The sequence below is a fragment of the Bubalus kerabau genome, chromosome 5 (assembly GCF_029407905.1).
Source record: "Bubalus kerabau isolate K-KA32 ecotype Philippines breed swamp buffalo chromosome 5, PCC_UOA_SB_1v2, whole genome shotgun sequence".
Classification (NCBI taxonomy): Eukaryota; Metazoa; Chordata; class Mammalia; order Artiodactyla; family Bovidae; genus Bubalus; species Bubalus kerabau.
This window is the reverse complement of record NC_073628.1, coordinates 13,734,868-13,745,182: the sequence shown is the minus strand read 5'-3', so window position 1 is coordinate 13,745,182 and position 10,315 is coordinate 13,734,868. Positions and strand designations below refer to the sequence as shown.

Here is a 10,315-nt window from a genome sequence, read left to right as displayed (position 1 = left end):
ATCCAAAAGAAAGGCAATTCCAAAGAATGTTCATACTATTATGTAATTGCGCTCATCTCACTTGCTAGCAAGGAAATGCTCAATATCCTTCTAGCTAAGCTTCAACACTACATGAACTGAAAACTTCCAAATATACAAACTGGTTTGAGGAACCAGAGATCAAATTGCCAACATCCATTGGATCATAGAGAAAGCAAGGGAATCCCAGAAAACATTACCATCTGCTTCACTGACTATGATAAAGTCTTTCACTGTGTGGACCACAACAAACTGTGGAAAATTCTTAAGGAAATGGGAGTACCAGATCACCTTACCTGTCTCCTGAAAAGTCTGTATGTAGGCCAAAAAGTGAGAGTTAGAATCAGACACAGAACAACTGAAAGTTTTAAAACTGGGAAAGAAGAATGACAAGGTGTACATTCTCACTCTGGTTATTTAACTTCTATATAGGATACATCATTTGATACACTGGACTGCATAATTACCAAGGTGGAATACAGATTGCTGAGAGAATTATCAACGACAGATATGAAGATGACACTGCCCTAATGGCAGAAAGCAAAGAAGAACTAAAGTGCCTCTTGATGAGGAGAGGAGATACAAAAACTGGCTTAAAACTCAACATTCAAAAAATTATTCACAAAAATATACTCAACATTCATGGCATCTAGTCCCACCACATCATGTCATATAGATGAGAGAAAAGTGGAAACAGGGGCAGATTTTATTTTCTTGGGCTCCAAAACCACCATGGACCTTGACTACAGCTACAAAATTAAAAGACTCTTGCTCCTTGGAAGGAAAAAAGGCTATGAAAAACCTGGACAGTGTATTAAAAACCAGAGACTCACTTTGCTACAGAGGTCTGTAGTGTCAAAGCTATGATTTTTCCAGTAATTATGTACAGGTGAGTGATCTGGACTATAAGAAAGGGTGAATGCCAAAGAACTGAGATTTTGAACTGTGGTTCTTGAGAAGATTCTTGAGAGTCCCTGATAAAACAAGGAGATCAAACCAGTCAATCTGAAAGGAAATCAACCTGTGACCCCTGCTGACTCAGCTGAGGCATCTACTGAGGGCCTCCAAGTGGAAAGAAGGGATACTTCCACTGCAGAAGTGCCTAACCATGGCAGCTCCAATTAAATAGTTTGTAGCTCCACCCCTGGAGGAAGCTCAGAAAGGCTGAAGGCTCTGTGTATCCTGGGTCCCCTGATACATGTGTTGCATTCTCTCCAGCAGCACTGGGGGTCAAAGAAGGGGCATTCTGGCCCCTGGAGGTGTGGGATGGCTCAGGGATCCACTAGTGCCACCACTTATCAAGTAGGACTGGAAAGGACAAAGCAGGCATATATGGCATAGAGCTGGTGACTGGGGTGTGGGAACAAGTAGAAACCAGCTCTGCTGAAGTACCTCATCCAAAATCCCCTGGAGGAAAAGCCCAGTGATAAGATCATCTGAGATGGAACGAAGAGAGTCTATTTCATTACCCCTTATAATTAATTCCTATGAATTAGGAAGTGGTGGAGTTGGTGGGTCATCATAAACTCTTCCATGGCCTAGACCATCTGCCAGCCTCACCCTCTTTGGCCACTCCAGGCTTGGTTGGGTAACTTACTCTGGTTCCCCATCCTTACTGTTCCATCTGTAACCCTCATCACCCCCAGTAAGTCCCAAGTGCCCCACTGCAGACCACCTTGAGATGCCATTTGCATGGAATCCAGTTCAGTTTTGCCTAGAACCAAGCAACCCTCCATATGGCTCAATGAGTTGTGGTTTTAGAATTCCTGAAATTCCCTCTCTTCCTCAAAGCCTTCATTGAGCCCATCAGCTTGCTGTGAACTCCCACAGGGAGCTGACATGAAACCTCCACCTTGTGCTGGGGCTGAGCAGTCACTGAGCACCCTTTAATAGCATTAACATCCAACCTCCCCACAGAGGGGTCAGGTATCCCAACTCACAAAGGAGGCACCAAGCCAGAGCAAGGGGAAAATGCAGCCGAGAACTAGGCTTACCATATAATTTATCATCCAAACCAGGAAAACTTTGAGAAGGGAAGGGAGACTGTTAACTTATGCTGGGACATCATACTGAAACTCCCCAGCCATTCTCCTTGTAAGATGGCCTATTTCAGGGAGTGCTAGAACTGAATTTCATGTTCATGCACCTAAGGGTTCAGATTGAATTGAAGCTCTTTGAGGACTGAGGACCTTAGTGTTCCCCTCCCCTTCTGACTCCCACCATGCCAGCACGGTGTGGCATCTCCACATTTATTTCAGGAAGATCTGTGTCCCACACAGCCCTTTACTCCCAAGTGATTGGTTTGGTGGGAGGCACTGGCCCAGCCACAGAGCTCAGCAGCATCTACAGTGGTGTGACATGGCCTGCAGAGGGCGCCCTCCTCCCAGCAGCAGCCCAAGGGTTCCTGCAAGCTCCAGTTTGAGAACCGAACCTTAGTATTGTCCCCTCACCTTGAAGATGTAGGCTCGAGCCGTCACCGGGCAGTTGATTCCGTTGATGGTGAAGATAATAGAGGGTAGGGTATTGACCACAGAACATGAAATGTAGTGCTGTGAGAGAGAGAGGGGGTGAAAGGTTGGCCCTGGAGATCCTTGTGTGTGGAGACTGGGAGTGACCCTGGGGTATGACTCTTCACCTTGGAACCCGTGGAGTGGCACTGAAGAGCTCCTGCATGTTATTGTCCAGTCTTCTTGGGCCTTGGATCAGTGATGTTCCAGTGTCAACAATGGTCTCGCAGCCGCTAGAATAAGCAATACCCTTTCTTTCCATGGAGATGCTGAGAGACAATGGAAGAAAGCAGACATCAAGGTCACTCTGAGTCTCCCCAGAGTTGCCCCCTTCCCGACTGTCTCCTAAACATCCCTTCATTTCTTGCTCTATTTTCCTTTTCTCTCGACACAGCACCTTTCTTGACATCCTCGAATGCAGTACTTGAATACACCAGGATTTTTTGCACCTTGACACAATCTGGTCTTCCTTCTTAGAAGACTCCACTCCACTTTGACTAGCAAATTTCTTCTTATCTTCCAGATTCCACCTTATTTGTATTGTTTTCAGGAAGTCTTTCCCCTGATGTTTATCAGTCTCCTGTCTTGGTCACTCTCTGTAGACCCTTCCTCATGTCTGCTGCTGCTGCTGTTGCTAACTCACTTCAGTCGTGTCCAACTCTGTGTGACCTCATAGAGGGTAGCCCACCAGGCTCCACTGTCCCTGGGATTTTCCAGGCAAGAGTACTGGAGTGGGTTCCCACTGTCTTCTCCTCCTCATGTCTAGGATGTACCAACATTACCATTGACTATCTGGGTGAGTCACTTCATGTACATCTGCCTTCTTAGATGTGAGGGCGAGTTTTATTCTCCTTGTCTCCCTAAAGTGCCTGGCACACAGTGGATGACCAATGCTTGTCTGTTCAATGAGTGAATGAAGACTGAGAAAACAATAAGAAACATCCAGAAAGCTGTAGCTGGTGGTTAACAAATAACAGGTTGCACGCAGAGTGAAGATGGAGTTTTCTGGGGCAGCAGATTCTCATAGTAGGGGGAGAGAGGAGCTCCTCTGGGAGAGGGTGTCTCCCAGCACTGCTCCTACAACCAGCTCAGACCCTGAGACCCTGGCCAGGAAATACATGACTAGCCCACAGAAACGCCAAAGAATAAGTCAGCTTTTGTCTGAGGGTATCACACAGAATCCTATCAATTATGCCTCTTGTCCTCAGGTCACTCCTGGATCCCACCTTCCTGATTCTCTGTTATAGCCCCTGTCCCACTGTGTGCCCAAGAACATGGGGTGCCTTTTTAATTAGTTGCTTTCACATCTTAAGACTACAGCCAACCTCTCTCCACTGCTGTGTAGCTTCTCCCTAAGAAGACCCGATTTTCCCATTTTCTGAGGACTGTCCATGTTTTTAAAATGACATTTAACTGTACTGAGAACTTCCTATGTCCTAGGCAGCCCTGGACTGTTGGTCATCTTATCATAACTCTGTTCAGGCTGGAGAAAATCTCCCTGATCCTCTGTTCACCACACTGTAGAGCCCTCTAACCATGTTCCCTACCTCAAAGGGCAGTGGGTGCAGCCCTCTCCCAGCTGCACAGACCTCTCTGGACCCTTTTAGGACCCTGGTCAGAGACTTGCTCAGAAGGCCTGGGGATTATGAACCAGTGGGTTGCTTGTGTATCCATGTGCTTGTGTGCTTGTTTGTATGTGTGTTTTTATGTGTCTCTGTGTGTGCTTGTGTGTCTATAACTAGCTCTGCATGTTTTTATGTGTCTCTTTTTATGTTTATATGTGTCTGCTTGTGTGTTTCCATGAGTCTGTGTGTCGTTGTGGGTGGTGTATATGTCTGTGTGAGTGTGTGTCTGAGAATTCATTTGTGTGTGTCTGCCTGTGTCCATGTACAATAGAGGGACCATCACTTGGGCTGACCCTCAGAGGGAGAGGCTTATCGGTCCATGTGTACACTCCAGTCGCTCGCTTGGATCAATGATTCCCAGTTGAGCTCTCCCTTGTAGTAGCGGTGGTTCACCCCACCAAACATCACCACACTGCCCTCCCACTTGTATCTGTAAAGAGAAGAGAGGGGGGGATCCTTTGAGGACAGTAACAACAGCACTTTCTGAGAGTGTGCTTGTCCACCCATCAAGGCCCTAATAGTGTCCCCAGGTACAGATGCAGAAATTGAGGCTAGGAGTGATTGAGATACAGACTGAGGTCTGTTACTGGCTAATGAGTGGCACAGAGGAGGTTAGAAGCTGAATCACTTGGCTGGGCTCTACCCACTATGTCTTCTGAAGACACCCTGGACCACCTGCGACCTGAGTGCTCAGACACCCTCAGAGGAAAGGGTGCTGAAGCGTTTTGCTTTCCCCTTTGAAAGGTTGTTGTTGAATCACGGGAATACACTGGGATTCTTGGCCCCCGGAGGAGAATAATTCAATCCAGGGCCAGAGACGAGGCTTGATCGCTCAGAGCTTTTGTGTAATAAAGTTTTATTAAAGTATAAAGGAGATAGAGAAAGCTTCTGACATAGGCATCAGAAGGGGGCAGAAAGAGAACCCCCTTGCTAGTGTTAAAAATGAAGTTATATAATCCAAAGAATATTTGGAGGTTGTAAAGACCTCATCAGTCCTACTCCTGTAATTTACATTTTAAGATAACACTGTCCTCAGGCAAGATACATCCTTGTAAAGACCAGGTCTACTCCCATTATTAACATTTTAAGATAACAGAAGGTTGAATCCAAAGACTGTCCTTAGGCAGGATACATTACTGTTATATAATCCTAAGGAATGTGGAGAAAGAAAAAAAGTTTGTCCTTTCTTCCTCCTTGAGAATGCCAGACCCCTCCCTCCTTGGGGACCCCTAGACTCCCTATCAACCTGCCTAGGAACTGACTCTCTCACCTTGTCAATCTTGTTATTTTTCAGGAAAATCAAGGCCTGGAATTTCTAAGGGTGTGGGTTCAGGTCACCCAGAGTTGGCTCCACTGGCCTGAGACCTCTACAGTCCAAAGGACCCCACACTCAGGAGGGACCCCACCTCTGCTCTCCCTGTCTTGAAATGCCTAATATTTCTTGAACAAGGGGTCCCACACTTTTGTGTCCCACACTTTGGTTTCTCACTGGCTCCTACAAATTGGTAGCTGGTCCTGGGCTCCCAGTGAAATGCTAATGAGGAAGGAAAGATATCCACCATCCTTCTCCTTCCTTCCTGATCAAATTCATAAGCAAATCCTAATGACTTTTCCTTCAACTTGTTTCCTGTTGCTTTCCATTAGCCTTCCTCCTCACTCACCCCCCCTAGACCAAGTTACTTGTCTTGACCCCAGGAGTAGGGTTGTGTTCCAATAAAGTTTTATTTATAAAAGCCAGGGATGAAGCCAGGTAGGGCCCTGGGTCCATAGTTATCCTGGGTTAGATTATGTCTCAGGATACTTCTTTATCAAGTGTTCTATAATTTTCGTGCAACTGAAAGCATCTTACAGCTAAGTTGGATAAAGTGATTGTCCATCTCAGACTTACTTGCTCAAGTAGAAGGCAAAAACAGGCTCAGCAATGGCACCTTGATTCTTCAGCTTGTCAAAGATGGGGATTGCTCCAGAGAAGGATATGTTGGTGTAGTTCGAGCCCAAGATGCCATCAAAAGTTATGCCCTCAAACCCAGATTCCACCAGGCTTAGACCGAATGTCTGGTCAGTACTTACAAGGTGCCCAATATGTGGGAGAGAAGAGTGTCCCCACTTACAGATACATGAAGTGGGGCTAGGATTGTCCTGGGGTGCATTTCCATTAGATCCTTAGAGAAAAATTGAGTCTGGGCTCTGTTTCAGTGTCCCACAGCCGGTTAGATCAAGCTGGGAGGGGAATATCAGTCCCATTTGAGAGAGGCTGTGCATTTTAAAACATCTGCCCCTCTGAAAAACACCACATGAGTGAGTCAAACTGGCCTCGTGGCATCTGTACAGGTGGAACAACCAAGAGTCAGGCCAGGTCCCATTGATGCCACCTTATGGATAAACAGTCAAGAGCAAGAGAGCCTTCTCTTTGGCGTCATTGTGACCTAATGATAGGAATGGACTGCATTCTCTGTAATGTACTGTGGATTCTGCATCTGTCCAGGAAGGCAGAAGCCAAAAACACAATCTTGCTTGCACGGTTCTATGAAATTACTGCCTGGGGAATTCATTTTTGGAGATATGTGTATATTTCTGTGAGTGTGTATGAGAAAGAAAGAGAGAGAGGGGAACTACTCAAGTATTATGGGGGAGGCAGGCCATAGGTTTATGAGACTCTCCAGGGTCCTCTAGTGTGAGAACTCATTTATCAGGCCCCTTGACTTCTCAGGTCTCCAGTTTCCCACTCTGGATACCTGAATCACTTGACTGCCCCTATTGTCCCCATATCAGTTTTATCCTGTGCCCAAACACCCCACAGCAACTTCAGTCCTGAAAACCCAGTCTAACTCTACCTTTTATGACATGTGTGCCTTCAGCAACACCCTTGCTGTCTGAAACTCAGTTTCCTCATATATCTCATGAGCTAATCAGAGTAATTGCTGTGTGGGGTTGTTGCAGGATTAAACCAGTTATCACCTGAAAGTGCCTGGAACATTCTGTGAATGTAAAAGTGGGTGCTTTTATCCCTTCTTCTCGCTCCCAGGAAAATGAACCTTGAACTGCACATGGGCAGAGGAACTGCAAGTCCAAACCTCAAGCCACTCTCTGGGTTAGTGAATTTGCTTGGTTGTCTGTCACCATGGGCACTGCCTCCTCAGAGACATGATCTTGTGGATAAGATGGCCAATATCTATGGTAGTTAGGCTATGAAGGGTCCTACCAGATGGTCCTGCATCTGTTTTGCAAGCAGTGGTCACTTCATAGCCAGTCCTGACTCAGCGATTTTTACACTGTTACCTGGACTGTGTCATGAGCAACATCTCCTTTCATTCTCGCAGATCCATAGGTGACGCTGAACGTCTTATTGGTAGGCTGGAAGGTGCAAGACAGAAGATGTCTGAATATAACGTGTGTAGCTGCAGACAGAAGAGATGAGTGTCATCGGATGCCAAGGGTGGAATGAGGCAGCAGGGCAAGTGAAGGATGGTCCGGGTACAGGGTGTCTGTACTCACAACAGGCTGGACTTGTGCAAAAGAGAGGGTACCCACAAGTCAGATGAGCCTGTGTCAATGAAAACCTGGAATTCCTGCAGGGATGTTCCAATGGTGATGTTAACCTCATAGAGCATCTACAGGGAGAAGGAGGTAGTGGGTTAGTGCAGAACTGGCTGCCCTCTATTCCCACACTGATGCCTCCCTCTGCGTGTCACATCTCTCTTGAGATAACTTTCTATCCACCATGCAGCTCATAAACTTTGGTCATAGAGGTATCTGCATTTGATATATTTTTCCTGTGCTACATTGTATGCAGGATATTGACTCTATGACCAGGTGTTGAAGTAGTACCTCCTGCCTAGGAAACCAAGAGGAATAACCACTGGGCATCCAGGACCTCTGGACACCCAGGGAAGTCCTGGTGCCTTCATTTGAGAAGCTCTGTAGTCTCTTCAAATCCAGCCTTAGCAGCCCCTTCTCCAGGAGGTCCTTCTTGATCAACCCCAGCCACTCCATCTAAACTCAGACCACATCCAATCACCTCACACAGGTGACCCTTTCATTTGACATGCATTTACTCTTTGCCTATCTCTCAGGCTGGCATGGGCATTCTTGAAGAAAAAATAAGCCCTTTTTCTAGTCTAAAAACGGTAACCACAGTGTTAGATTCTTATGATCTTACATGGAATACGGGTTCAGTAACTGTTTACTGCTGTGGTTCTTGCATCTGTGGCAACTGAATTCCTCTACCTGGGGATTCACAATTGCTTTGCAGTTGGTTCTACCTTTTGATCATTGATGGCTCACTCTTCATCTGTAACTGAGTGGCTCACTTAGTTCAGAAGGAACAATCACCCTCAAACTAATGCCACAACTTTGACACAGAAATGGATGTTCACCTGCCATCTGGTCATTGCTGGGCCCAGTCACAAAGACCAAGAGTTGAGGATGAGAATGCCTTTTCCTCTGGTTGGGGTCCCTGTTTTCCAGGGTTTCTGCCTCCTGCAGGAACCCCAACTCCAAAATCTCACCAGGTACCTCCAGATGAGCCCCAGTGCTAGGCTGGAGCCCCAGGGGGCGCTGTGGAGCACCATCCCCAATACACTCACATCCAAGATGATCCTCAGAGGGTGACTAGTTAGATTTGAGCCATGAGAAGAAATCTGGGACAGTCTGTAAGCATGTTCCTTCAGGAAATTGTTCAGTATGCTTTTTTCTTTTCCAGTGAGTGTTTTTCTCATGGCCTTCACTCTCCTTAGAGGTATTCCTTCACTGAGTATTTGGCAAAGAAAACAAAGAAGATGCTACAACACACTGTCAGTGTTAAGGTATAACTGTCATTGTAATGGCCCTGTGTATTTTATTTACTTTTTATGAGGCACTTTATTATCAGAATTTTATGCATATACCATGGCAAAGACTTAGATGTGAATACACGTTCTGTTCTGCAATCTTGGGTAAGCCATATGACCATGTGGTGTCTCAGTCTCCCCTTCGGTAAAATGGTGGAATGTAACAATACAAACTCTCCAAATAGAATATGTTGGGGATAAGTGAAGTGATGGATATAAGGTACCTGATAAATAGGAAGTCTCAACAATGACAGCCATTAGCATTGCTGTTGCCATCCCACTCTATCCTTCTCATAGAACCTCAAGAAAGGAGGTAGAAGGGGGACTATTATCCTCTTTTACAAGGGAGCAATTTGAAATGCAAGAGGTTTCTGATTTGGCTGTGATCACACTGCTTGTCAGATATAAAACAGTGTATATAAAACAGTGTATCTTTCTCCAAGTTGAAAGAGAAGAGAGAGTTGAAAGAAGAATCCAAGATATAGGGAACAAGTAATGGAAATTCAGAGGCTTGCGAAGGAAGGACGAGTCAAATGAAAAATTAAAAGGAAACAACACAGAGAGAAATACACTCCCAATTATTTCCAAAGAGATGGAGATATAAATGATAGTGATACAGAGATGCAGACATAGACATATACACACTGACGTAGACAGGGAAAAAAGAGGACATGTTGAATAAAATGTAGAAAAGTGCTATTCCACAGGACCACATCACATCTGCATAGACTGTGCACTTAACAGTTTCAAGGAGTTACATTTTCAATGGGTCATGACATGACTGGACCCCAAGAGTTGTGCAACCATGCAAATCTACATGAAGATATTGGGATTCACAGTTCCTGTAGCAAGTTTACTTATCGATAAGTAAGAGTTGAACTTTAACACTCTTAGGGAAATATTCCATTCCCTTCTAAACCTAATTGGTGGAAGAATAATCAGATGAAAAGAAAAATCTGAGAAAGGAATATGATGAGGCTTACAGTCCCCATACTTACTTCATTATGCACTCTGAGAAGGCCACCAGCCCGAGGAGCACAAGCCACTTCATGGTTCTTTCCTGGCTCCAAATACTCAGGCAAGTTTGGGGTCTTAGCATGTAGTGGTGACCAGGAGCCCCTAGTTATATATGCTCTGTTCTACCCTAGTTTTCCCCTTTAGTCCCCTAATAGATCTAAAAAAACACACAAAGCTCTTGATAAAATCCTTACCTTCATCAGTGTCCTTGGCAAGTGGACTTTGAAGCTTCTCAGAATACAGAGAATTGAACTGTAATCTCTTCCTTGAAGCATGGCTGGAAAATCAAACTGATCTGCATGGACATCTAAGAATATGG

At 45.4% G+C, this 10,315-nt stretch overlaps 1 pseudogene; it reads right to left on the bottom strand.

Annotated features, from left to right (window-relative positions):
• Nucleotides 1-1,775: 1,775 nt before the first annotated feature.
• LOC129654161 (pregnancy-associated glycoprotein 1-like) lies at nucleotides 1,776-10,030 on the bottom strand (annotated as a pseudogene).
• Between the last annotated feature and the right edge of the window lie 285 nt (nucleotides 10,031-10,315).